Source organism: Pelodiscus sinensis, chromosome 12 (genome assembly GCF_049634645.1).
Source record: "Pelodiscus sinensis isolate JC-2024 chromosome 12, ASM4963464v1, whole genome shotgun sequence".
In the NCBI taxonomy this organism is placed as follows: domain Eukaryota; kingdom Metazoa; phylum Chordata; order Testudines; family Trionychidae; genus Pelodiscus; species Pelodiscus sinensis.
In genome coordinates this window covers 39,719,978-39,747,681 of record NC_134722.1, presented here as the reverse complement: position 1 = coordinate 39,747,681, position 27,704 = coordinate 39,719,978, and the positions used below count along the sequence as shown (strand labels likewise).

At 48.4% G+C, this 27,704-nt stretch overlaps 1 pseudogene; it reads right to left on the bottom strand.

Annotated features, from left to right (window-relative positions):
* Positions 1-14,871: 14,871 nt before the first annotated feature.
* Positions 14,872-16,098, bottom strand: LOC142831170 (up-regulator of cell proliferation-like; annotated as a pseudogene).
* Positions 16,099-27,704: the final 11,606 nt, after the last annotated feature.

The window sequence follows — 27,704 nt, the reverse complement described above, 5'->3', positions numbered from 1 at the left end:
AGGGGGGAATGTGCACAAGCCCCCGGTGGGGCAGACCGGGGAGACTGTTAGCGCTCCTCAGGGTGGAAGCTCTCCCGCAGGGCCCCCTGGATCCTGACAGCCCCTCGATGGTCCTCCCGGATGGCAGCCTGCAGACAGTGCAGCCAGGCTGCTGTCAACGTGTCCGCGAGACGCAGCAGAGTCCCCGGGGGCAGGTCTGGTTCCATGTTGCAGAGTGCCGTGCTGTCCCGAGTGAGGGCAGGCAGAGCACTCCGAGACACAAATGCTTTGCTGTCCCTCAGCGAGTTAGACCAGCAAGCAGAGAAACCTGAGAACTGTCTGTCGAAGATGGGGGGTCGGGTCCCTTTAAGCACAGCCCTTGGTTAACCTGAGGCAGCAGCCCCACACACTAAGTCCGACCCTGATGCCCTGCTGGCACTGGTTCCAGCCAGCCTTACCTTCGATTCAGGGTCCACTCAATGTGGACGTGCTATTTCGAATTAGAAAAATTCCAATTCGAATTAGTTTTTGTGTCTAGATGCGTTATTTCGAATTACCTTAATTCGCATTAACTAATTGAATTAAGTTAATTCAAAATAACGCTGTAGTGTAGACATACCCTGAGGGAGATGGAAACCCTGACGCTGTGTAGCAACACTGGAAGAATTGGAACGGCAGAAAAGAAAAGGTTCATCATGATGACTAGCAGCAACTAACTGCCCATCATCAGCTAGAAGCTGTGATTAGTGGTCTTCTAAATAGAGCAAAGAAAAGAAGGAATTTTCTGTGTCAAAACCAAAAGTTTAATTTTATGTTTCACAAGTCACAACAACAACATTCTCTCGATGCACTTTTTGCCCATAGAAAGATGCTCATGTTTTTTTTCACATGTGTAAAGCCAAGAGACATCATCTTTAATTTCAAGCATAAACTGTAACAACTATTTCTTTTCACGTGTTAATAGGAATGATAACAGAATTTGTTTGGTATGTCACGAAAAAGGTTAATTTTGAGTTATGTCTCAAAGGAAGAGAAACTTCTAAGATACCAAATGGTTACTGAACATTTTGCAATATTTATTTTCTTTGGTTTTAATTTCATATTCAACAAATATTTAAATTCAGGCACCTTGTCAATTTTCCCTTCCTGTAGTATTCTTTCTTCCGTAATATTTTAAATATATCTAAGATATTTGTTAGTAACCTGTGGGTGCCACACATCTGAACAAGTGCCCATGACCTCAATATTGACCTCAAACCCCACAGCCAGCGAGGGGCCAAGGTCAAAGTGAATAATTCTTTGTTCCCATCAAACCAAGTAAAAGATATAAAAGATTGTTAAGTAGCAGGTTTGAAGCACCGGAAGGACGGATTATCAGATGAAAATCCATGTAATTCCTGTCAAGCATTTCAAAATCTGGACCTCATGAGCATGTGGAAAAGAACCAGTGACCATTCAATGAGAAGTTTGACACGCTATCATTGAATCAGAAGTTAGGTTACCAAAAAATTGTGACCTAGGGCAGGGGACTGGAGTGCAGGGCTTTGGGATGTGACCTGGGTAGGAGGGGATTGTGATCTGGGGAAGGAGATTGGGAGGGGGGATGGATGCAAAGGGGGACAGGGAGTTTGGGTATGTTGAGAGGAAGGGGCAGAGAGTTGGGGCAGGAAAGGGCTGTGGTGCCAGAAGCAGGCTGTGGCCAAGAGACTAGCCTGCCTACCTGGCCATGTGCTTCATGGATAACTGAGCCGGGGGGTGGGGGGTTGGGGTATTATTAGCTGCATGATATTCCAACAAGCAGTTTGCATTGGCTAGTTTCTGCCAGAAACTGGCAAATGGGAATATGCTGAGGGCGGGGAGGCTCCTAAAACATCCCCCCTCCTCTCTGTGTTTCTGCCTGGTTCGCGTGGCTAACTGGGGAGCCTGGCTGGGGCTCCCTGCTGCCTCCGTGGGCCAGACCCAGTGCACAGGCCGTATTTTGCCCAGGACTGTCTTAGCAGAAACACTGGTCACCATCTATTTTCTATGCTTCTTAGTGGGGCCTGCTCTTAAACCCCACAGCTCTGTGCTCAGAATGTTGGGACTCTGGCTACAGACAGGGGCCCAGTTGAGAATGAGTAACCCTCTGCTCCCATCAAAGCCAGTGTCACGTTGCTGAATTGGAGGGAAGCAGCCAGATCGCTGCTGCACCCCTAGGTGGGGGTGTTGGCCCCAGAGATTGGTGTGGGGGGAGCCATGTGGGGTGTTGAGTGGGAGATTGTTGTTTGTTGATCTTACGTACGCTATTTATGTGAGTGTATAATGTCTGTGTGTGTAGGTAGGAATCTGTAATCTGTGTGGAAGCTGAATATTTCTGTGAATGTGGTTAAGCATGGCTATGGACAGGCTGAGTAGCAAAGCCCTGTGGAACAATGACTCTCAATAGGCTATGGACACACCCAAAGAATGGGATTTGTCACCTGAGGGCAGCCAGCAGGAAACATAGAGATTGGCCTCTGACCAGGTGACTTGCTGCATACAAGAAGAGGCCAGGAAGGAGGTATAAAGAGGCCATGTGGTCGATGCCATTTTGGTTCTCAGCTCAGCACTTCATCCCAGAGGCAGCACTGCAGGGATTGAAGAGCCCGGAAGACCTGTGAACCCATCCTGATCTCAGGATGTGCAATAAGAACTTTTAAACCAGCAGCTGCAACACCTCTGCTAGAGCCTGCATCGAGAACTGGGAGATTCGGTGCATGTAACGTACTGTACTTTAATAACCTTACTCTCATGCTTTTCTTTCTTGTGTTAATAAACCTTTAGTTTTAGATTCTAAAGGATTGGCCCAGCGTGATTTGTGGGTAAGGTCCAGAGGGTAAATTGACCAGGGATCTGTGGCTGGTTTTTTGGAACCGGACAGAACTTGTTCGGGGTAGGTGGGATTGGGTGCTAGGACCCCCCACCTGTGTATAGGCCCGGGGCCATCTGGGGCACGGATATTGCTGGGGTGTCGGAGGGGTTTTGCTCGGGAGGCTTCAGGCAGGCAGCTGAAGCGCTCGGTGAGACTGGTTCGTGGCCTGTTTGGAGAGGTCACCAGTCGGGGGCTGTAAGGAGCCCCGGATTTGAGCAATTCGCCCTAAGCGGACGCCCTTAGCTGTACCCAGACATGGCCCGGTCCGTCACAGTGGCGTAGTCGGCAGGATCCACAGATCTTGGTCAATTGAGCTTTGGGATCAGGACCCCACGCTGTCTAAATTTGATTTTTGGTGTTGAGAGTTTGGGTGATTAAAGAGCCGCTGCGATGATCCCGGAACTATATGAGAGTCTGAGCAAAAGTGCTCTGAAGGATTTGTGCTTGGGGAGAGGCATTGCCTTTAGGAAAAGGGCCTCTAAACTAGATCTGGTAGTGCTGTTATTAACCAGAGATGTGGATGAAAAGGAGCAGAAGCAAGGCAAGGAGGCTGCTGAAAGAAGGCGGAAGGCAGATGAAGAAATTGCTAAGAGACAGAAGGAGATGGATTGGGAACTTGAGGAGAAAAAGGCAGAATATGCTGAGAGACAGAGGAGGGAAGAGGCAGAGCATGCAAAGAAGATGGCCCTAGCCAAGGAGGAAAATGCTAGACTTGACCTCCAGCTTAAGAGACTAAAAGAACAAGAGACTGTATCCTCCTGAAGGTTCAATGTATAACTCTGTGGGTATGGGGTATGCTTATGATATGGCAGACGTATTTTACCCAGCTGATGTGATGACCCAACCCCAAAGCATGTATGAATGCAAACCTTTTGTGTTACCTGTAGCTAACAGGGAGGTTTGGGAAGGGGGTGCATGTGGGTGTGGAAAGTTTCCTGAAGCTGGTCAGTCTCCCTGTAACCAAGGGGAAAGTGTCTCTATATGTGAGCCTGTGGGTGAGGGCCCGTCTGATGCCTCAGAGGTGAGGCTAGAATCAGAACCAGGGCAAGAAGAGCCCAGAAATCAGGGAAATGTTTCTCTGGGGCAGCCTGGAGTGGCTGGCCAGAGTGAAGTTTTAGTTGAGGAGTTGGTGGCTGGTGAGGTTTGTGGAATTGAACCTGCACAAGCTGAAATTGACTTGTGTGAAGCACAGTGTGTGCAAGCTGGCAATTTGGCTGGTGGAAGTAGCAGTGGGGCAGTAAAGGAAGCTGTCTCAGTGGCTAGCTATATGCCTGAGATTAGCCAGGGGTGTTGGGACAAGGGAGAAGCTGTCTCTGGTTGTCTGGCTGTGTGTGGGGAAGAGTTTCTTCCTGTGTCTGAGGAAGGTGCCCCACAGCCTGTGAAGGCTGAGAGCAGTGTTGTTGTCCCAGAGTCGGGTCTGGATATGGCTAAGGCCCAGGAAGGGGGTGGCCCAAGGTTTGTGTCTGCTGGGGAGAGGGATGAGGTGACTCAGGTAGAGTCAGTCAGTGTTTTACCAGAACCCCAGAGACCAGACAGTGGTGACCCTGATATTGTGCCTGATGCTGCTGTGTTGCTGGCAGAGGGGGGAGCGACTCTGTGGGAGCAGAGAGACCCCTTAGCCCGGGCACAAGAAGAGAATGAGGGTGTGTTAACTCTGGTGCCTAATGATGGTGTGGCCGTTTACAGCCATCTAGAGAGTTGCACAGGGAGTGAAGGTGCTTCCGACCCTGTCTCTTGTGGGTCTGTCTGTGTGCCTGAGAGGGGATTGTCTGTGAATCCACCAGAGGGGCCAGAGATGACCCAGGGAGTAAGGGAATTGCAGGAGGAATTGGTTGTGGCTCAGCAGGGCAAGGCTGCTGCAGAGCCAGGGAAGGGTGAACTGCTGCTTAAGGAAGCTCATAGGGAGGAGAGTCCTGGCAGTGCTTGTAGCAAGCAGTTTGCTGTGACTGAGGGAGGTGACAGGGCCTTGCTGGGAGAAGGCATTCAGGAGAAAGCTCTGCCTGTAAACGGCAGCAGCTTCTTGTGTGAGGCACTTGTTTTGGTGCCTGACAGACAGAATTTGTCTGTTAGCAGTGACTCCAATGACTTGGGTTTAGGGAAACCCAGTGTGGATGGTGTTGGAGAGGTCTCAGAGGGACTGAGGGTTGTTCCAGATGAGGCAGGAACAGCCAGAGAACTGGAGCAGGCTGCTAACCCAGTGACTGTGGGTGACCAGCTTGCTGGGAAGTCAGTGTGTGTGGGACAGGATTGTTCCCAGGTGAATGAGGAGAGTGGGAACTTAGTGTCTCAGATTCAGGAGAAGGACTGTGTAGCCAAGTATGCAGAGCAGAACAGCTGTGTGGTCACTCTCCCTAGGATGCAGGAGATGGCAGTTATGCTCCTATCTCTGGACACTGTGGACACTCATACTCAATCAGGGAGGTTGAAATCTGGTTCCATGTGGAAACAGAGGTTAGAGAGGGACAGAGGAGAGACTTGGGAGTCTACAGCTTACTGCTGTTACCCCACTGAGTGGGGGAAGGGGGAGAATTCCAGGGCCATTGTGAGCCAGGGAGTCACGCCCAGCCAGCCCTTTGTCTTGGTCAGGCCAGAGGTTTCAGGCCTGGAGCCCAGAGGACAAGAGGGAGGGGCAGGACTTGCTTTGGCCAAGAAGATTTGCAGGTTGAACCTGAAGGGAAAAAACTGCAATGGTGTGGAGCCAAAGAAGGGGCATGATGGGGAATGTCAATATACACCTGATATAGGATTGTTTTTGTTACTGATGTTAATTCTTGTAACCAATGTATTATTGTTGCAGAGAATTGTAACGGTATACAGTGTGCATGAGCTTATGAAAATACCATGTAATCTGTCTGGAGATGTACCAAACGACAGACGGTATGTAAGGGGACATTGTGATGTTGCTCTTTCATGGTTAACAATTGTAACTGGTTTTGGAACTTCTTACAGGACAAAAAGGGTTCCAGCCAGAAGGTCCTGTGTAAGAAGGAAACTGAGGCACACCACCATTTTGATGGGGGAGGCCTGTGATGCCCTCAGTGATGTTACTGGCATCACTTCCTGCATCAATTTTGCATTGGGGGTGTCACGTTGCTGAATTGGAGGGAAGCAGCCAGATCGCTGGTGCACCCCTAGGTGGGGGTGTTGGCCCCAGAAATTGGTGTGGGGGGAGCCATGTGGGGTGTTGAGTGGGAGATTGTTGTTTGTTGATCTTATGTACGCTATTTATGTGAGTGTTTAATGTCTATGTGTGTAGGTAGGAATCTGTAATCTGTGTGGAAGCTGAATATTTCTGTGAATGTGGTTAAGCATGGCTATGGACAGGCTGAGTAGCAAAGCCCTGTGGAACAATGACTCTCAATAGGCTATGGACACACCCAAAGAATGGGATTTGTCACCTGAGGGCAGCCAGCAGGAAACATAGAGATTGGCCTCTGACCAGGTGACTTGCTACATACAAGAAGAGGCCAGGAAGGAGGTATAAAGAGGCCATGTGGTCGATGCCATTTTGGTTCTCAGCTCAGCACTTCATCCCAGAGGCAGCACTGCAGGGATTGAAGAGCCCGGAAGACCTGTGAACCCATCCTGATCTCAGGATGTGCAATAAGAACTTTTAAACCAGCAGCTGCAACACCTCTGCTAGAGCCTGCATCGAGAACTGGGAGATTCGGTGCATGTAACGTACTGTACTTTAATAACCTTACTCTCATGCTTTTCTTTCTTGTGTTAATAAACCTTTAGTTTTAGATTCTAAAGGATTGGCCCAGCGTGATTTGTGGGTAAGATCCAGAGGGTAAATTGACCAGGGATCTGTGGCTGGTTTCTTGGAACCGGACAGGACTTGTTCGGGGTAGGTGGGATTGGGTGCTAGGACCCCCCACCTGTGTATAGGCCCGGGGCCATCTGGGGCACGGATATTGCTGGGGTGTTGGAGGGGTTTTGCTCGGGAGGCTTCAGGCAGGCAGCTGAAGCGCTCAGTGAGACTGGTTCGTGGCCTGTGTGGAGAGGTCGCCAGTCGGGGGCTGTAAGGAACCCCGGATTTGAGCAATTCGCCCTAAGCGGACGCCCTTAGCTGTGCCCAGACATGACCCGGTCCGTCACAGCCAGTAAGAGAAATAAAAGCTTGTTAAGTAGCAGCTTTGAAGCACCGGAAGGACGGATTATCAGCTGAACAGACATTTCATTCCTGTCAAGTATTTCAAAATCTGGAACCTATTAGCATGGGGGAAAGAACCAGAGAACATTCAATGAAGAGCTTTACACACTACTTAGAACATCAAATCAGAACGTAGGTCACCAAAAAAATGATAAAGAAATCACAGCCAAGACTCATGACAAAATGAGGTAGCAGTTTATTTCAATCCGTTGCCTAGAATGGAACCTCACTGGATATTTACAGAGATATTTTATAGTCTGGAGGGGGTAGAGAGGAATTTGTATGGAGTTTTGCATTTCGGAGAGAACTACCCACATGAGAGCCTGGCCCTGGCAGTAGAGCGGTATCATTTTCACTAGAATTCAAATGGCACCTTGTTATTTCAAGTCTGCACATTCTGAGCTGGATGTTGTCCGAACACACGGATATTGGACAATCATTACTTGAGACCAAACATTTCTCTGCCCACCCTGAGGGCCGGGGATGCATTAGGGGCACCTCCAAGAGGAATAAGCGTCATGGAGACATAAACCCAAATTCTACTCAAGTTTTGTGATGTTCCCGTTAGGTAAGAAACATGGAAATTCGCCCCCACGAGTCAGCAGTGAGAGAAAATCATCCCCATCTGCCTCAGGAGCGCGGGAAAGGCTGAAGCAGGAGGAGAGGGGAAGATGCCCTGAGTCAAATCAAAACGGAGTGTTGGGAAGCGCCTGTTGCAGCCCCAGCCCCCACCCGTCCCTAGGCCGAGGAGGCACCAATCTCTGCGGTGGGCTGGGAAAGGCTCCGGGAATTACCTTCTGTACAGACTCATCCTCTCTCCAGTGCCCGCGGGGACAGCGGCTGCCTGAGGTTCTTGACAGAGGCTCAGTTCTCGTCTCTCGGATCCTTGGGCGCCGGCCGTTGCCAGCCAGTTGGACTGGAGGCAGGACAAGAACGCTGCAGCCACAGTCTTTGTTGCTGTCACACATGACATCACAATACACTCAGGCCTCCATCCAGAGACCAGCCCCCCCGCCCAGGTAACTCTTCTCCCATCCCACAGCCAGGCCCGGGGCAGCGCGGACACCCACAGCTGGCTTGTACTGGAAAGCTACTGGGAAGGAAGGCAGGAGGCAGAACCTTCCCTTGGCCTAGCCCTGCCCCCTCCCCTCCATGCACGGTGGGTCCCACTGAGGGACAACAGAAATTCCCAGGGGTGGGGGCTGTGACTGTTGAGGAGCTGGCTGCGGTGGGCTCAGGGCGCTCTGCTTTTCGGGGAGCAGCCTCACGCAGACAAAAGCTGCCTTTCTTCTCTCGCTCTGCCTAAGCAGGGGAGGAAAAAGACACTCTCCTTCGAGCAGGAGTTGAACCAGACACCCAGGGGTAACTTGCTGAGCCGCTCCTACAGTCCAGCACTCTGCAGCTGAGCTACTGTTATTGTGTTTCCTGCTTTGCCCTTAATAATGGTGGAGGGAGTTAGGACGAGGCAGCAAAATCTGATAGCCCTGGGGTGGGACCCAGAATGGTGGGTTCTGGGTCTTGCAGTATTGTGAGATATGTGCCCCTCCCCTCGAAAGGGGGCACCCAGTGTGTGGCATGGCTGAGTCATAAAGAAGACCCTGCAGCACCTATAGAGTGGGGGCGGGGATCTCCTGACAGACAAGGCACCCTCAGAAGAGGGCATCTGAGCTCTGCAAACTAATTCCTGGGGCAACCAGCAGGTGGCGCTGCCCTGGGGAGTGAACCCCATTGCAGGGCTTAAGCCCTTTCTGACCAACCTCCACTAAGCAAGACCCAGCTGCTCTGTCAGTTCGTGGGGGGATCTGGTACTTGCTGGAGACGTGTGTCAGCGGCAATGCAGTACAAAGGTGACTGGAGCACTTTGCAGCTCCCACCGCTCCCTGACCGTCCTTTCCCTTGCGGCAGACAGGGAAGGCTCCGAACAAGACGAGGCCGAGGAGCAGTAATTCTCCCTGCCGTGTGAAACCTGCTCTCCTGCCTCTTGGTGCTGGGCCCCAGGGCAGGGTACAGGGAGTCACCGTCCATCATCCTGTGCCAGGGAGGTTGAGAGGGCTCCGTGCCCATTTGCACAAGGCCGCAGGCAGTGGCACAGACCAGTGCCCCATGGAAATGGGGCTGGAGTGGCTGCCTGCTCAGGTGGGACTGTGGAAGCCCCAGTCTCTTACCCCAGGGCAAATGGACCCAGCAGTGTTTAACCTCCCACACAGACCCCCAGCCAGGCACAGGGTGGGGGGGGCTCCACTCACGGGCTGGAATGAGGAGCAGCAATCAGGCAGTGCCAAAAGAAGATTAAGGGGGAAAAAAGAAGATTAAGGGGGGGACATGATAGCGGTTTTCAAATATCTAAAAGGGTGTCACAAGGAGGAAGGAGAAAATTTGTTCCTCTTGGTTTCTGACGACAGGACAAGGAGTAATGGGCTTAAAGTGCAGCAGGGGAGGTTTAGATTGGACATTAGGAAAAAATTCCTAACTGTTAGGGTGGTCAAATATTGGAATAAATTGCCAAGGGAGGTGGTGGAATCTCCCTCTCTGGAGATATTTAAGAACAGGTTAGATAGACATCTGTCAGGGATGGTGTAGGTGGAGCTTGGTCCTGCCTTGAGGGCGGGGGGCTGGACTCGATGACCTCTTGAGGTCCCTTCCAGTCCTATTATTCTATGATAAGCACCCGGAGCTCAACTGGAGACAGGGGGCCAGATCCCAGCTGGGTCAATGGGCCCCGGGTCCATGGGTGGCCATGGGGTGGGCCAAATCCCCACAAGCAGGAAGGCTGCTGGACCCGCCGGCCATGGGGCGGAGAGGGGAGGTTGGGAGGATGCTGATCCTGCGCAGTTTGCAGCCTGCGTGAATGTGGGGGGGCATTTAGCAGAGACCGACGCGCCCCGTCCAGCCCAACACACGGTGCTCGGCTGGGTGCCAGTGGCTCACCCCCCCGCTGGCTCACCCCCCAGCACCAGCCAGCGCCGGGTTCCAAGCGCACCGCCCAGCGCACGCCCCCCCAGAGAGCGGCTGTCGCTCTCGGGCGCCGCCCGGCCCCCAGGCTCTGTCTGGCCAGAAGGTTCCATTCAGGCTCCGGGGCGGAGCCAGCGAAGCCCAACCTGAAACTTTCCCCTGCTGGGAGGGACCGAGTCGCCTCTGGAGCTTGGTTTGCACCTGTCAGGCCCTAGTCCAGGCAAAGCCCAGCTGCAGCTCCGCCAGCTAAAGCAGGAACAGGATGTTACTCTGTAAGGCAGCTGCCAACAGGCCACATGGAGCCGGGCCTGGCCAGCACAAGGATGCTGAGCCTGATCTAAACTCCACCGCTCCACAGCCGGACAGAGCCACCGGGACCAGGACGGGTGCTGGGTGCAGTGTGATGCGAAGGGGCTCTCCAGCATAGCGCTGGTCGGCACCCCACAGCTCAACAACACGTGAGGTCAGCGTGGGGCCCCCAGTGCCAGGGCTTTGGCTGAGGTTACGTTCCTGTCTGCAGCACAGCTACCAACTGGATCAGAGGGCAAACTGCATGACAAGTGTGTCCTCATTTCCCTCTTCCTGCTGGCTCCCAAATGCTGCCCACCCCTCGGACGTGTCTTTGGCCCCCAGAGTGTGTGATGCCTGGCACAGGGCGGTGGGTGTCCAGCGGGCACTGAAGCTACTTCTAGACTGCAGGAATTTGTTGGAGAGGCAATGCTGCTGAAAGGGATCTAGGAAGGAGTACTGCTGAAAGGGATCTAGGGGTCATAGTGAACCACAAGTTAAACATGAGTCAACTATGTGACACTGCTGCAAAAAAAGCAAACATGATTCTGGGATGCATTAATACGGGGTGGATAATATTTTTTTGCTGTGGGCCTGTGACGGGGCATTTGCCCTGCACCTGCCCTTTAAGGGCAAAACCCCAGCCTTGAGCAAGGGCTGCGAGCAAAGCCCCAGCTGAGGCAGTTCTAGCTAACCAGGGCCCAGCTGGTGGCCATATAAAGGAGGACTCCAGGAGGCAGAGGGAGAACTGAGTGGTGGTGTGGAGAGAGAGTAGTAGGGGCTTGACTGCCAGGGAAGCAGGTGGCTTCCTGGAGGTAGGGCAGATCTGGGGAAGCGGTTGCCAAGCAAGGCCCCAGGCTGCAGAGACTGAAGCAAGGCCTTAGGCTACTTGTGTGGTAGTGAGGCAGCCATGCTAGGCAGGGGCAGCAGGTCCACACTGCTTTGCCAGCGCTGAGTGGCCATTCCAGACTGTAGTTTGCCCCTCAGGGCTAGATGCAGACTGGCAGTGGGTCACTGAGGCAAGGTGGGTGCAGGGGACCTGGGTGAAGGGATTGGGGTGCCCTGGGAAGGGAGGACCCTGAAGTGCAAGCAGGATAAACACCAACCTCTGGAAGGGGGCTCAGACACTGGAGTGGGCCCTGCTGGAGGGCAGTGTCCTGGGGAGGACGCCAGGAACAAAGAGAAACATGGGGAGCCCCCAGCTAGAGGGAAGTGTCCGGAGAGCCAAGCAAGCTAATTCCCAAGACTGGAGGCATCATGGTGATGAGTCTGCCCTGTGTCAGGCCACTTCAGAACTGTCTGAAGCTCTCTTTCTAGATCTTCTGGAATAGCTTTTCCCAAAATAAGCTTGCAGTGCGGCTGTACCCTAAGAAAGAAGAGGATTTCTATTATGCAGAGCCGGCTGGCCCTTTAGCACTAGACCGCAGTGTTAGTGAGTGGGGAGAGGCAGGGTTTACTTTCATTTAGGAACAAGCTTTCAGACGTTGGTGACTCTTATATGGCATCTTGTAGAGATGAGGCTGTTCACAATAGGGTGGTGGTCTATTGGGGGGACCAGTAACTTTTGCAGGGGGGCACTTTACAAATTTTGGGATGGGGTCATGGCTGGCTCCACCTCATGAAGGGCTGGGGCTTTGGGCAGAATGGGCAGGGCTGGAGACTTGTCTCTCCCCAGAGTTGTCTGGGGCCAGAGGCTTTGAATGAAAACACAGCAAAGGGCTCATGGCCTTACTGCTACTGCAGTGCCTGGCAGCTGCCCACGATTTCTGCGGCTATTTAAAGGCATTGCAGCTCTGACTCCTGCTGGGTTAGCACTATAGCCGTGAGCCACAAGCCTTTTAAAAAGGATCCTGCTGCCTGAGCCACTGCCTGGAAACTCGGGGGCAGAGGCAGCAGGATATAAACAGAAAGCAGCCAGATGCAGTCCACAGGCCGGATTGAAGTGTTAGGTGGGCTACATCTGGCCCCTGGACGTACCCTTCATGTTTGTAGGAACCAACGTTTCTGCCCTGCCCCGCCCCAACACACTTCTTACCAAATTAATAATAATCATAACAACTTACCCTTTCTAAACGTCTTCCAATCAGAGTATTTCTGAGCATGTTATGAACATTCTTGAATTAGGCAGCATAATCTGCTGAGAGGTGGGTCAGATTCTCGATCCCCTCTTTTACACGACAAACTGAAGCATATGGAGGTTAAGAGAAATTACCCAACTAACACAGCAGTTCAGTGGCAGAGCTGGAAATGGAACCCAGAAATCTTCTTCCCAGCACGTCTGTTCCACTATCCCACATGCTCATCTCAGAACCAGGAACAGAACCCACCTGTCCTAGTCTTTAGCCACCAAGACCATTTATTTCCTGATGGATATGGGGGAGAGAATGAGGTTCTGCTCTGTGCCAGCAGCACCTTCTTTGAGCTTCTTTTAGAATCCTGGTTCTTTTCAGTAGGTTTCTTTCTGCACTGGAACCCTGAGCTGCTACAAGTTACTGTCTAGATGGCAAGTTCCACCAGTCATTCTGAAGAGCTTTGTCGTCAGGAACAGGGGAATGAGGGAAAGGAGATGATGGCATGAGCCAAATGGAGCAGAGGTGAGGAGACAGACTGTAGGTGAAGGGTGGAGTCAGGGCAGAGGAAGGGGAGAGGGAGCTTTACAAGTGCACCATTAATGGCATGGGATTTGCTAACTTCTGATCATGGTGCACTGTCCCAATTATAACTGGGCCAGAAATGCAGCTAATCTTCTATCCGGAATGAGACTGTACCAGCTCTTCTAATAAAGTGCATTTTGTTGGGCTATTGTGTTCGCTACCCTGAGATACTAGTTGTCTGGGTGAGGGTATTGGTACTTGAATGAGTTGAACTGCCCTGTTCTTGGAGTGAATTAGATGGGTATTGGCTGTCACCACTGCTCTGGTGAAATGCGACTGGGTTTAGCACTCCAGAAACCTCAAATTCTCTCGTATCACAAAATAGATTTTTATTCTGATGTTCTGAATGGTGTTAATAGATGAAATTACATGTGTGTGTGAAGTTGGGTTTTTCAAATCTGTTTTGAATCCAGTGACTTCATCCGATCATACTAGCACCTGCTTAGCACATTAAAAATAGCAATTAAAACCAAATCCCTGATCCTGTACGGAAGGGCAGTTTTTGAGACTTTGGCTGCAGAACTGTAGTGGCTGCATATTTCATTCCCTATTTATTCAAGTGCAATCTCCACAGCCAAGAATGCCCACGTGAAGCACTGTGGGCCCCTCTTCTATAGGTTAAAAGGGGCAAAGAGTAGATGAAAATGCTTCATTTTTGCCCATCCAGTGACTTCATCCGATCATATCGGTATCTCATTTAGGAGTATATCTGTGTGTTTATTTCATAGCAAATGTTTCCTGTATCCTCTCCAAAGCATGTGCTTTGACTTCTTCCTCAGGATCTTCCAAATCCTCAGCCTGTTGGTACCAATCTAATCTGTGCCTTTGTATTCAAGCTTTGACAGACTTCACATAGTTGAAGTTCTCATGTTCAAACAGCTTCTTCTGCACAGTGAACTGAAGAAAAAGTCCAGCTGGCACATTCAATAGACTGTCCACTGCTGAGTCATTCGCTATTTCTAGCCCGAGTTTTTTGCTAACATAATCCATTAAGGCAAGCTGGAGACACTGATCGCTGAAGTCCTCGGCTCTCTGTTGTTGGGCATCTTTTTTCAAATAATGGCTCTTAAATATAGAGAAATATTGAAGTATCAGTTGTTCCAGCCATTGCTGAGGATCATTTTCTTTGGGGAAAATCATCATGCATCTTCAGAAATGTGTGAGCGGCTTCCCGCAAAATGTGAAGCTTCAGATCAACTTCAGAGCAAACTGGAGTCTGAAGTGTTTTCAATTCCTCCTATTGAAGTTTCTCATTGAACATATGTAACAATTTCCTGCAAATGTTCATCGGTCTACCTTGAAATAGACTCTCTTCAATGTAACTATTACATTTGGCCATCAGCGTTTCAGCAGTTTTTTCTGTTTTCTGTATCCGTTTTTGGTTTTTTTGTAAACCAATGTTTCACTGGTTGGTCAATCAAAAGTCTAAATGTTTGGTTCTCATGTTGACAGAGTTAATTCTAGAATTCCTCATGCTTTCTGCTGCTCGTCTCTTCTGACTGAACTCCCTTTGTTATCCAAGTCTTTTTGCAGATAGAACTCAATTTTTTCATGAATTTCATGGTTCTGTAAAAAAAGGGGCACCAATTCTGAAATTTTCTTTCCAAATTTTTTCAAATTACATATCCAATTCATGGTTTTCCAGTTTACTTTCTTTTCTCCAGCCTTCTTCGAAAAACATGTCCACTGTCCTTCCGATTACTTCCATGTTGTCATCTTGAATATTGGCTATATTGCGGTGGCGACCCTCTTTAATGTGAGTGGCTTCCTTACATTTCTTAAATGAGTGAGCAACTTTCCAGTTTTTTCTTCAGGCTCTTTGCACTTCTGATACAACAATATTTGGAAAGTGGGGCAGCAAATCTGAATCTGGTAGAATAGTACAGGGAAAATTGTAAGAGCTCCAGAATTTTCTGTTCTCCACACAGTAGTCTCTGTTGCATTTCAGATTGTTAGCTGTTATTCATCAGGAGAGAGAGATTCTTAATTGCAGTCCGGCAACACTTGTACCAACTGTGTTTTTTCCAGATCATCCTCCATGATATCAGAAAAGTTTATTTTCTCATTTAGATTTTTCATCTTTGCTGCAGTTTTGATCACTTAATCCAGTAGCTCCTGGAGGCGTTTCCTGTGTCTCGTGTTTTGTTCACATGCAGAAACATCACTGACGTTCTGATGCGCAAATTAGCAGTGGGATTTATGCCCCGCTCTTTGCTTTCTGAGATATCCATGGAGCACAGCTTTCAAAATCTTTCATTTCAGTGGCATTCTCCATGACCATGTTAACAATGGTTCTGTTGGTCAGTCCAGTCACCAGGATAGCCAACTCGTTGTCATGTTGATAACTCTCTTCAGGGGCTTTCATACTTTGTGTCCATCACCAGGATGAAATCACAGCCCTGTTCCTTTTCTAAGATTGCTCTAGCTCGAAGGAGCAACATGAAGGCTCCCTGCGTACCTCAGCCACTACTCACTGCAAACTGCTGCTGGAATGTGGCGTTCAGGAAGGTGGATTTCCCAGTGCTCTGCACTCCCAGCATCATCACAACCAGCATTTTGGTCCTTCCCCTCAGCTTGGCCCAGAGTTCAGAATGTCGGTCACCCATTGCAGTGGGAGGTTGCAGACATGTCCGTTCATCAGGTGAACAGGAAGCTCTTTTAGCATGAGGTCGATTGCGATGCCTGAGAGGTGGGTGAGTTGCCTTCCACTTTTTAGGGTATTGCAGCCTTTAACCATGGGGTGTACAGCCTCCTGGGACTTCCCCAACTTTCACATGGAATCTCAACCTGTAAAGAAATGGCAGAACTAATCTGAGAGACTTGCATTTCTCTTTGTATTCAGCCTGTAGGTTCAGAACAATTCCTTCTGTCAGTGTGATCCAGCTGAAATTTGATCCATTTCAGAAAATAGTGTTTCTCTAATGGAAGTAGATGTTGTACAGCATTTGAGTCTAGTCAAACCATTAATAAGATCACATTTATTCTGTCTGTGTAATTGCAAAATCTTATCTTTCAGCTGAGATTTATATTTCTCAGCAGGGATATCTTCCCTGACCTCTCATTCGACACAGTTCTTTTCCCACATTAGCCAGGATTTTCCATAAATCCCTGAAGAGCTTTAGCATTTCTTTCTCTGAGGCAATTTTTTTAATGCAGTTGCTTGCCATCTGACATTCCATGCTGTCATCATCTATTTGGATGCCTTGTTCACTCACTGGAAATAAAACTTCCTGCATCAGAATCAACAGTGTTTCCTCTTGGGGTCCTCCTCTGTTTTATCCAAGAGATCATATTCCTCCTCTATGAAACTGGATTGGGAGACTGATTCATCCAAGATAATTTCTAAGTCTTTTGGAAGAATTTCTATTAATTTCTTTTGCAGATGATAATCTCTGAGGGTTTTTCGCCAGCTGATTTTTTTTTCTAATTCATGAGTCCTAGGACAGAAAAGATGAGACTAATGTAAGGAACAAGAAACAGGGTATATGAAGCAGCCACACTTAGCGCTAATGTTTTTAGTTGTGTAGCATAATTAGAAATTTAGTAATTTGCACAGTAATCTGCAAATTAAACCATCTGAGATAGAGAATAAATATATTGTATTTATTCTCTGCTGATTGAAAAGTGCTATTTTCATTGACGTTTTCCTCCTCTTGAAGTTTGAAAACAAATGTTAACTTTTGAAATGTGTTACTTTGAAATCATGGGGAAATACAATTTACTTCTTTACTTTTCTCCCACTTTTGTTGAGTGCTAATTTAACAATAGTAAAGTAGAATAAAGCAAAACTAACAGATTCATGGAAAAACTTAAAATGCTAAAAATCTTTTGCTGTTCTCCTTCCACCACAGTGCAACATGTTCATTTTAACCTGCTATTTTGAACAGAATATTTCTGTGCTAGCTGCTCTACCTCGTGTTTGGGGCTTGCATTACAGCATCAAAACTGTTTTAAATTTAAAAGCCAATGATCCACAGGATATCTATTTTGTAGAGAATCCCCAAGTTAAAGAGCTTTCAGTTTATTTTTGGATATTATACAGCACTGAGCATATACTCTGTTGGAAACATGTAACTATGTTTTATATCATGAAGTGATCCTGTATGCATTAGACTAACATTCTGTAATAAACTACAGAGGTCACAAAAAGAAACAGAAGATAGCGAGAGAGGCTCTTGCAGAACTGTGTTGCGATTATGGTTAGTGCTAGAGGTACAAAGGGATGCAGAGGAAGTCAGAGGTTTGAAACACATAGGTGATGACTCTGAAAGAGCTCTCCTGGCACCTGGCCTTTTCAGGTTCTGTCTGGGGATGGGTATACATTGGATGTAGATCTGTGTACAATTGAGAAGTCAGCTGGAGCCTTGAGCGTACTATATGCTGGAGTCTGGAAAGGGGAGATTAGTGGAGAGCCCTGTAATTGTCCATCTCCTTCAGCCTCTACATCTAGATGGGAATCTCAATGATGGGGTCTCAAGGAGGCCATAGAGGGGGCATCAGTATCCTGAGGGACAGGAGATTGTGGCCAGCATGGGACTCAGACCAGCCGTTGTTGAGGAAGCTGCAAAAGTGTAGACAAGAGGCAGACGGCAATAGAGGCTTGTTCCTATGCCTGGCTGAACCCGGGATGCTTCATACAACTTGTAAGCAAGTGAAAAACAGGGTTTGCATGGAGAGGTTTGCCCAGCTATAATGTTGATTCTGATGAGAGCCTAGTAAATATTTGACATAGGGTTACTGGAGCCAAACAAAGTGTGACTGACTTGTACAGGAAGCGAAATGGAATCAAAGTCACTTTTGAATCACTATGGGTCAATTCTTTTCCCTAAGGCACAGGTCTAGCAAATGCACTGTGGTAGCATGGTAAAACTAAAGGAAAAATATAATAGCACTTTAAAGACTAACAAGATAGTTGTTAGGTGGTGAGCTTTCCTAGGCCAGACCCACTTCGCCAAATCCTATTCTGAAAGAGAATTGGTGTGACCATATATAACAACGGAATACAATGAAGAGGGTGAGCACATTATAAACTAACAAATCAGATTGTAGAACAAAAGGTGGGGCGGGGGAGAGGGAAGGAGGAAATAGCTTATTTTAAGTCAGTGAGTGGCTAATCAGCAGTTACTAGGACTATCAATAGTTGGGGAAGCTGTCTTTGTAATGTGTAGGTAACTAGCATCTTTCTTAAGGCCCATTTGTAACCTGTCAAATTTAAGCATGAATGAAAGTTCTGAAGTTTCTCTCTGTAATCTAGTGTTAAAGTCTTTCTGAAGTAAGATGCATGTTGTCAGGTCTCTAAGGGAATGCCCAGGTAGACTGAAATGTAGACTAATAGGATTTTCTCTTGGAAGATGTCAGATTTGTGGGCATTGATTCTTTGGCAAAGTGACTGAGCAGTCTGTCAATATACATTGCAGAGGGACACTGCTGACACATGATGGCATAAGTCACATTGCTGGATGAACAGGAATATGAGTCCTTGATCGTATAACTGACATAGTTAGGTCCAGTGATGGTGTCCCCAGAGTAGATATGTGGACAAATCTGGCAATGGGGTTTGTCACAAGGGAAAGTTCCAGAGTTAGTATTGATGTGCTGTGCCTTCTGGTTGTTAGTAAGTATCTTCCTGAGGTTAGGTGGTTGTCTATTAGAGAGTATAGGTCTGTCACCCAGGGCCTCTCGGAGTGTAGTATCCTGTTCCAGAGTAGGGTGTAGGTGGCTGATGTGTTGGAGTTTAACTAGCTTTTCTTGGGCCTATCTTGAAGTAGATGGTTTCTGCAAGTTTGTCTGGCCCTTTCAATTTGTTTCTATTCCACCGTTGGGTAATTGAGTTTTACGAGTCCTTGGTAGAGATCTTAAAGTTTTTGGTCTGTCAGTGGGGTTGGAGCAGATGTGATAGTACCTAAGGGCTTGACTATAGACAATGGATGGAATGGTGTGTGCTGGATGGAAGGTGGAGGCGTGTAGGTAAGTGTAGCAGTCAGTGGGTTTTCTGGAGAGTGGTATTGATTTTGCTATCAGTTATTTGTACCCAGAGACCCCAGAGTAGCTGCACCCCCTTGTCCAATGTGGCAGATTTCTGGTGCTCAGCATCCACCACCTCTATCCTTGCCCATGGAGCACCAATACATAGCAAGTGGGGACAAACGCCGCCATTGGAATGATTTTACCACATCTTCTCCCCATCCAGCACAGTATCGCATGACCTGCTTATCAATAAACTAGGGAAATACAACCTAGATGGGGCAACTACCAAAAAGATGAAATACAACGTAAGTGGGTGCAAAACTTGCTGGATAACTGTTCTCAGAAAGTAATTACTAATGGTTCACTTGTCATACTGGTAGGGCATAATAAGTGGGGTTCTTCAGGGGTCTGTTTTGGGACCAATTCTGTTCAATATCTTCATCATCAATTTAGATAATGGCATAGAGAGTACCCTTATTATGTTTGCACATTATACCAAGCTGGGAGGGGTTGCAAGTGCTTTGGATGACAGAATCAGAATTCAAAATGATCTGGATAAACTAGAGAACTGGTCTGAGGTAAACAGGATGAAGTTTGATAAGGACAAATGCAAAGTGCTCCACTTTGAAAGGAACACTCAGTTTCATACATACAGAATGGGAAGCGACTGTCTAGGAAGGAGCACTGCAGAAAGGGATCTAGGGGGTCATACTGGATCAGAAGCTAAACAGTGTGATGCTGTTGGGGAAGAAAAGCAAACATGCTTCTGGAATGCATTAACAGGAGTGTTGTCAGCAGGAGACCAGAAGTCATTCTTCTACTCTACGCGGCACTGATCAGGCCTCAACTGGAGTATTGTGTCTAATTCTGGGCACCACATTTCAAGAAAGATGCAGAGAAATGGAAGAAGGTCCATAGAAGAGCAACAAAAATGACTGTCTGTGTCTAAACTACATCCTTTTTCTCAAAAAAGGAATGTAAATTAGACACTTCGAAATTGCAAATGAAGGCGGGATTTAAATTTCCCGGGGTTCATGTGGGAAGTGTGATGGCGCGTTGGGGGTCCCCCGTCTCCTGCACCCCGAAATGGCACAAACAGACTGCACCAGCCGGTGGAATAGAGGAAGTTTATTGCCTCTCCAGGTTATAGCACAGCACAGATGTAATCTGGTCACAGAGCTGGGCTAGGCTGCCTCAGGCCCCCTTGAGATGGGGGAGACTGGGCCGCTAAACTCCAGCCCCTTTCCCTACGCTGTCTCCTCCATGCTTCCAGCCCGCAACTAACTAACTCTCCTCCAGCCCTGCCCCCCAGCCAGGGCAGCATTCCACCTCCCTTTGTTCCTCTCCATGGAGGGTGTCTGGCCATACTGGTTTGCATAGTGACTCATCCTGTTTTGCTGGGTCGTGGTACCCACGGCAGCCAGTGGGGGTTACCCCAGAGCCAGCAGCATAGAAACCAGCCAGGTACCCCCACTACGTCACAGAAGACTGAAAGAATTGGTCTTGTTTACTTTAGAAAAGTATAGACTGAGAGGGGACATGAGAGCAGTTTTCAAGTATCTAAAAGGGTGTTACCAGGAGGAGCAGGTAGAAAGACTGTTCTCCTGGGCCTCTGAGGATAGGACAAGAAGCAATGGACTTAAATTCCAGCAGGGGAGGTTTAGATTGGACATAAGGAAAAACTTCCTACCTGTCTGGGTGGTTAAACACTAGAATAAATTGCTGAGGGAGGTTGTGGAGTCTCCATCACTGGAGATACTGAAGAGCAGGTTGGACAGACGCCTGCCAGGGATGATCTAGACAGTGCTTGGTCCTGCCGTGAGTGCAGGGCAGGGACTTGATCTCCTGAGTCACTTCCAGTCCTAGTGTTCAATGACTCTAATCATTGCCTGCAACAGAGTTAGTTATCACAGCAGCACTCTCGGGCAGACTCTTTTTAATACAAGCTGTATATATCTCATGGACTACAGGATTTTTAATTAAGAGCAGAATACGTGATATTACATGACCCCCAGCCCTTCTGCACCTTTTAACCGTCATGTGTTAATGAAGGCAAAGAGCATCAACCAACACAGGAGCAAACCCTAAGAAGAAATGCTGCCCCACGGTCAAAGGAGAATGGCTGAATGAAAGAGTTGAAGCAGAATCTCAACAATCTCAAGGCCAGATCTGTGTACAGAGCGGGCACATATTCCAGTACAGTGCTGATGTGGGCTTGACCTGCTAAATTTGGACTCAGACTAGAATATGCAGCCACTTCTCCGCAGGCCACAAGTGGGAAGGGGGAAGCCCTTGGACAACATGAAGAGGATTCATCAAGCAAAAGTCGTGAATCTGCTGCACATATTCTTAGGAGCAGGAATTCTCCTCCCCTGGGATGTGAGTTGTGAAGGATGCTCTTAGAAACACAAATAAGAAACAGAAGAGGCTGGAACTGAAGGACAGAAAACATTTAAAGCCAGAAAAAATAAAAATTCCCACAGATAACTTTCTGCTTCCCGTACAAATGAACAGCTCCAGAATAGAAATGCGCAAAATATAAATGAGCACATGGGAAAGCACCAGTATGTACAAGCTGGTATAGAAAGACTCTGCTTTTGCGGTTTTGGAGTCAATCATCAGTGTTGTCTGTGCAGAAATCAAGTCAGCTATTAGCCTGTCTTCCTACCATACACTTATTACTGATGAGAGCACAGGTATTTCTGTCACCAACTTGCTTGTCATTGACTTCAAGTTGAGATCTGCAGCATGTGCAGGGCAGAAGACTGTGTTTGGTGGAACGCTTCAGTTATCTGCTTGGAATGCACAAGCTGTTACAGCTGCTCTCAAAGCCTTTGACACCCTGAAGAAGCGGGATCTGATGAAAACAGCGATGTTCACTTCAGATGGTGCTTCAGTCGTGCTGGGGAAAAACAATGGTGTTGCCAGACAACTCAAGCAGAGCATCCCACATTTAACAGCATAACACTGCCTGACCCATGGAGAAGACCTGGGTTTAGCTGATGTGTGGAACCAAGTGCCAGTGCTGAAGACAGGAGAGACCCTTTTGAAGACCGTTTATAGAATCTTTTGCAGATCCTCAGTCCGAAGAGGACAATTTGAGGAAATAGCAAATGTCACAGAAAATGAGACTGTATCATTGAAACCTCCAACTGAAGTGACGTGGCCACCTAGACATTTTGCTGGAAGTCCTTTGCTGTGTAATTAGGAGCCCCTTCTTAACTATTTGGAACAGGAAATCTCAAAAAATAATGACCCAATAGCAAAGTGCTGCCTGGCTAAGTTCCATGACACTAATTGCCACGTCACTGCAGCTGTATTAAATGAGGTCTCACATGAATTAGCAGAACTGACTAAATGCTCCCAGAAAGGTTCTTTGACAATGCGTGAGGCTGTGCAGTTAGCAAGGGCCCAGAGCCGTAGGATGAGAGGGCAGGATCTTGGAGAAACAGCGTGAAAAATCAAATCAAATCAACCACAACCGATGACCAGTTCAGTAGTGAACCTATTCTACGTTTCATCTCCCTGCTGTGTGAGCCTCTGAGTAAGAGGTTTCCAGAGAATGAACTAAATGAATGGGCAGCTTTTTTCTTTGCCTCACTTCCCCCACATGAAATCAAGGATGATTTTGGCACTGAAAACATTAGCAAGCTACTTGACAAACACAGAAACATTTCAGTACGCAGTCAAGTGCAGTCCTGTTCAGCTTGCGACCAGGAACAGCTAACAGCGAGTTTGGAGAGGGAGTTCTCCAGGTAAAAGAGGAGTAAAAGTGGGACCCTTGTGGTAAGTGGCTGTCTGGAGTGTGTGTTTGTGTGGGGGGGAGTTATTTGCTGTGTGCTGAGCTTGTGTTTGTCTGTCTGTTTCGTTTGTTTGTTTGTTTGTTTTTGTTTGAAGGAGCTTCTAAAAGGTTTGAAACCTAGAAGCCTCTGTTAATTGGCTGAGCCTCAGTCAGGGGGAGGGGCTACCGGAGCTATATAAGCCTGTGACTCAGCGCTCAGGGAGCTTGCGAACAGGAACAGCTAACAGGGAGTTTAGAGGGGAGGTTAGAGGGCACTAGTGACTTCTGACCTTCTTTAAAACGTAACTTGTATTATAATCTATATTCCAGAGGTTTAAAAAGAATCCCAGTTTATACTTAAACTTATTCATTAGAAAAATGGAGACAGAAGCCCAGCAGCAGAGTGGGGGCTATCCTGTTTATTGCGTCGAGTGTAACACGTATAATTACCTGCCCTGTGGGCGGGTGGCGTATGTGTGCACCCATTGCAAGGAGCTCCTGACCCTCAGAGACCGAGTTCGTGCTTTGGAGGCCAGGGTGTCTGAACTGGAGGAGCTAAGAGAGGCAGAGAGCTATGCTGATGAGACTTTCCGGGACACAGTAGTACTGTCCCACTTCCAGTCTGAGAGCCCCAGTGCTCTTAAGGAGGATGAAAGTCTCAAGGGAACAGAGCATTCAATGGGAGCAGAGGGAAACCATCCCATAGTTGGGACCCTCCTCCCAGGGGATGTTGGGGTTTCCTCTCGCACTGGAACAGGCAGGAGGCAGAGGGAAGGCAAATGTGCCTGTCGATAGCAGGGCAGGTGCTGAGGAGGCGGCGTGGGCCGGAAGTGTCCCACACTTTGCTGTGGATGCCAATGGAGTGTTAAATGGGAGGGAGGGAGATGCTCTGTTACCACCTCAGCCCCCGAGTTCCCTTCCCCTCCTCCTGTCAGGGCAGAGCGGGGTAAGGGCCCAGCCGGCTACAGTGATGGAGCCAGCTCCCTGCCGGGCACAAGGCTTCCCCTGCTTCCTGAGAGAAGATGCCCAGGCCCAGCCCCTGAGGAGCCAGCCCCTCCCCCTTCCCTTCCCAGGTGCAGAGGTGACAGCTCTCTGGAGACTTCCAGCAGGCTCCTAATTTCTGTGGGTCACCCCTCCCCCCCCCACTTCCTGCCAGCTCCACTAGAGGGGCAGAATAAGGCTTTGGGGATCATCCCTGCATCATGATGTCTGGCTGCTCCTTATTGAGTGGGGGTGTGTCTACACTTGTCCCCTAGTTCCGACGAGGGAGGCAAATGAAGCATACCCAAGTTGCTAATGAAGCGCGAGATTTAACTGTTACTCCTCGTACAATGAGGAGTAACAGTGAAATCGAGGGAAGGGTTTTAAATCGAACTAATGTGTCTACACACGGTGAGTTAAATCCGGCGACTGGCATTTTAAAATGGCGACCGGCTGCAAATATGCTAATCAAGCACGGGATATTTAAATCCCACACTTCATTAGCAACTTCGGTATGCTTCATTTGCCTCCCTACTCCGAACTAGGGGGCAAATGTAGACATCCCCTGAGAGAAGTAGAAACAGCAGCAGCAGAAGAAGAAAGAAAACAGAAGCACAAACAGAAGAAGGAGAAGCAGAAAAACAAATAGGAGCAGCCACAGAAGGAACCATAGAAGCAGATGAAGCAGCAGAAACAGCAGCACTGCAGAAGAAGCAACAGCAGCAGCAGAAGGAGCAGCAGAAGAAGGAACAGAAAAAGAAGTAGCAGCAGCAGAAAGAGTAGCAGCAGGAAACAAACACCAGATGGAGAAGAAGAAGTAGCACAATAGCAGCAACAGCAGAAGTATCCACAGAAAAAGAAGGAGCAGCAGCAGCCAGAGAAGCAGCAGCAGCTGCAGAAGCAGTAGAAGAAACAGAGAAGAAAAGAGGCAGCAGCAGCAGAAGAAGAAAAGAGCAGCAGGAACAGCAGAAGAAGAGGCAGGAATAGGAGAAGCTGAAGAAGCAGCAGCAGAAGAAAGAGGAATTAGCAGCAGCAGCAGGGCTGTGTCCTGATTTTAAGAGGAATAAGGGACCTTTCGGAAAAGGCTTTTTTTCCCAAAAGATCCCTGTCTAGACTGGCCCTTTTTTCCGGCAGAGCCCCGAGCCGGAAAAAAGCGGCAGCCATGTTCATGCAAATGGAGCGGGGAAAATTTAAATCCCCGCTGCATTTGCAATTCCGACTTGTCTCATCTGCATCCCTTTCCGGAAAATGGGTGCAGTGTAGACACAGCCCAGAAGAAGAAGAAAAGCAGCAGCAGAAGAGGCAACAGCAGAGTAAGTAGCAGCCACAGAGGAAGAAGGAGCAAAAGCAGAAGAAGAATCAGCAAAAGAAACAACAGAAGAAAAAGTAGCCAAAGAAGCAGCAGCACAAACAGAATAAACATGAAAACAAGCAGGGGCAGGAGAAGGAGCAGCAACAGAAGAAGCAGCAGCAGCAGAAATAGTCGAGCAGTGGTCACCGAGCAGTGGATCGGGGTCTAATGACAGATCTCAGAGCCTCTGGCCGATGATCCTGGCTGGTTTGTCCAGGAAGCTCTCAAGGGCTAACGCTTCAGTTGCTCCTCTCCCCATTTTCATGCTGCTCCTGCCTTCTGCATTGAAGCTGCCCCCTTGGTATCCTCCTGCTTGCTGTGCAGGGTGTGGGAAGGAGAAGGGGGGGGGCTCTGATGTCAGGGTGTTCCTCCCTCCCTCTACTCTTATGCCCTATCTCCACACAGAGAGCAGGGGATGGAGGGAGCTCGGCAATGCACAAATCTCTGTCACTCTCAGTGTGTGTGTCTCTGTCATTCTCACAAACACACACTGTCCAGTCTGACCTGGCTTTACCTCAGAAGTTCACACACAGGGTCTCCCTAGCAGGGGCAGACTCTGAGGGGTTTCCCTCGCAGGGTTTTTCCGCCTGAGACGGGATAAAAGGCCGATAGCTGGACAGTTTGGGGATGTCCGTCCCAGAGGCAGGGTGCGCGGGGTTTTCCTCACAGGACATCAGACTCCGGATCAAGACAACTGCAGCCTTACGGGAGACTCCACTGAAGACCATCGCCAGCCACCCTGAGAACTACTTACCATCGGCAGGGAAGAGGACTCGGAGGGCTCTTCTCAGGGCTTCTCTCAAAGCTCTCGGTGAGCTGCCTGATTTGAGCTCCTGAGCGACAGTCTGGGAACTTTCAAGAAGGCTGCTATAAACTTTGGTTATTACACGGACCATGCCAATTGGACTCAGCCGAAATTTTCCTTTTCCTTGTGATTTTTGGGAATTGATTACTGTACTGTTTGCATCTGACAAAGTGGGTCTTTGCCCACGAAAGCTTATGCTCCTACACTTCAGTTAGTCTATAAGGTGCCGCAGGACTCCTCGTCGCTTGTACTGTTTATTGGTTGTCGTTAAACATTTTTTAATATCCGCTGAATCCCCTATTTTGTAAATTTACCCTTCATAAATTGGTCATATGTTCGATTCACCTTAATTGGCCCTTTGATGAATAAAAACGCGCCACCAGATGATAGTATCATAGAATACAAGGACTGGGAGGGACCTCGAGAGGTCAGTGAGTCCAGTCCCCTGCCCTCATGGCAGGACCAAATACTGTCTAAACCATCCCTGATAGACATTTATCTAACCTACTCTTAAATATTCCCAGCGATGGGGATTCCACAACCTCCCTGGGCAATTTATTCCAGTGTTTAACCACTCTGATAGCTAGGAACCTTTTCCTAATGTCCAACTAAAAGCTGCCTTGCTGCAGTTTAAGCCCATTGCTTCTTGTTCTATCCTCAGAGGCAAAGATGAACAAGTTTTCTCTCTCCTCCTTATAACACCCTTTTAGATACCTGAAAACGGCTATCCTGTCCCCCCCACAATCTTCTCTTTTCTAAACTAAACAAACCCAATTCTTTCAGCCTTCCCTCATAGGTCATGTTCTCTAGACCTTTAACTATTCTTGTTGCTCTTCTCAAGACCCTCTCCAATTTCTCCACATCTTTCTTGAAATGTGATGCCCAGAACTGGACACAATACTCCAACCCTTAGATAGCTATTTGGGCGGCTCTGACAGTGTAACCGACCACTCTCCCCTCACCTGGCTGCACCAGAGGAAAGGGGCCAATGCCAAACTGCTGAGCTCTACGACATGGAGGCGGGCCCATGGGAAGGTGTCATGAACAGGAGGAGTGCTGACCAGCACCCGCTGATTAAAGGGTTAATTCAGGTACCTAGCAAAGGTGTCAGCCAGGGGGCCAGGAGAACCAATCGAGACAGAGGGTTGAAATGTGAATTGGATTTAGGTTCCCTGCCTGCTCTCTTTGGCTACGTCCATACCGCAACCTTTTTCCGCAAAAGCTTGTGCAAATGAAGCGCAGAGTAGACTATCGCCACGCTTCATTTGCATAATTAATTAGCAACAGTTGTTGCACGAGAGGCTTTTACACAAAAAGGAGCTGTGTAGATGTGAAATGCCTCCCCCCCTCTTGCGCAAGAGCCATTCTTCCGAAAAAATGAGCATTGTGCCAGAGTGTTTTTTCTGTTTTAATTCGGTTTCCTCAGTTACTCTGTAACATCAAGGAAACAAGTACTCTTTATCACGTTTCTCTCCTGTTTTGTAACAAAAATCACTTCTTGTAAGGTGAGGATTTGATTCCTGTGTCCTGGAAGGTAGGTCTGTGGATCTGCGAGAGGCAGCCGTGGTGGGCGGGGCTGTGAGAGGCAGATGTAGTAAGCTGAGGGTCAGTAATATGGAGTCAGCAGGCCTAAGGCCTGCAACACGGAAACAGCAACAGGCCTGCAATCTAGTGAGCAAGACTTTGGTTCAGTAACACAGGAGCCAAGAAAGAAGCCCTATTCATAACTGTGGGATTGTATAAGTTAGGTCAAGCATGGAAGGACACAGGGAGGCACTGGGTACAGACTGTGAGCCAAAGGGGAGTAATGGAACATCTTAATAAGTAATGTCTTGGTACGAAAACTCCCTAAAAACTAATGCACAGACCGACCTAGGTTCAGGACCGGGTCAAGATTGAC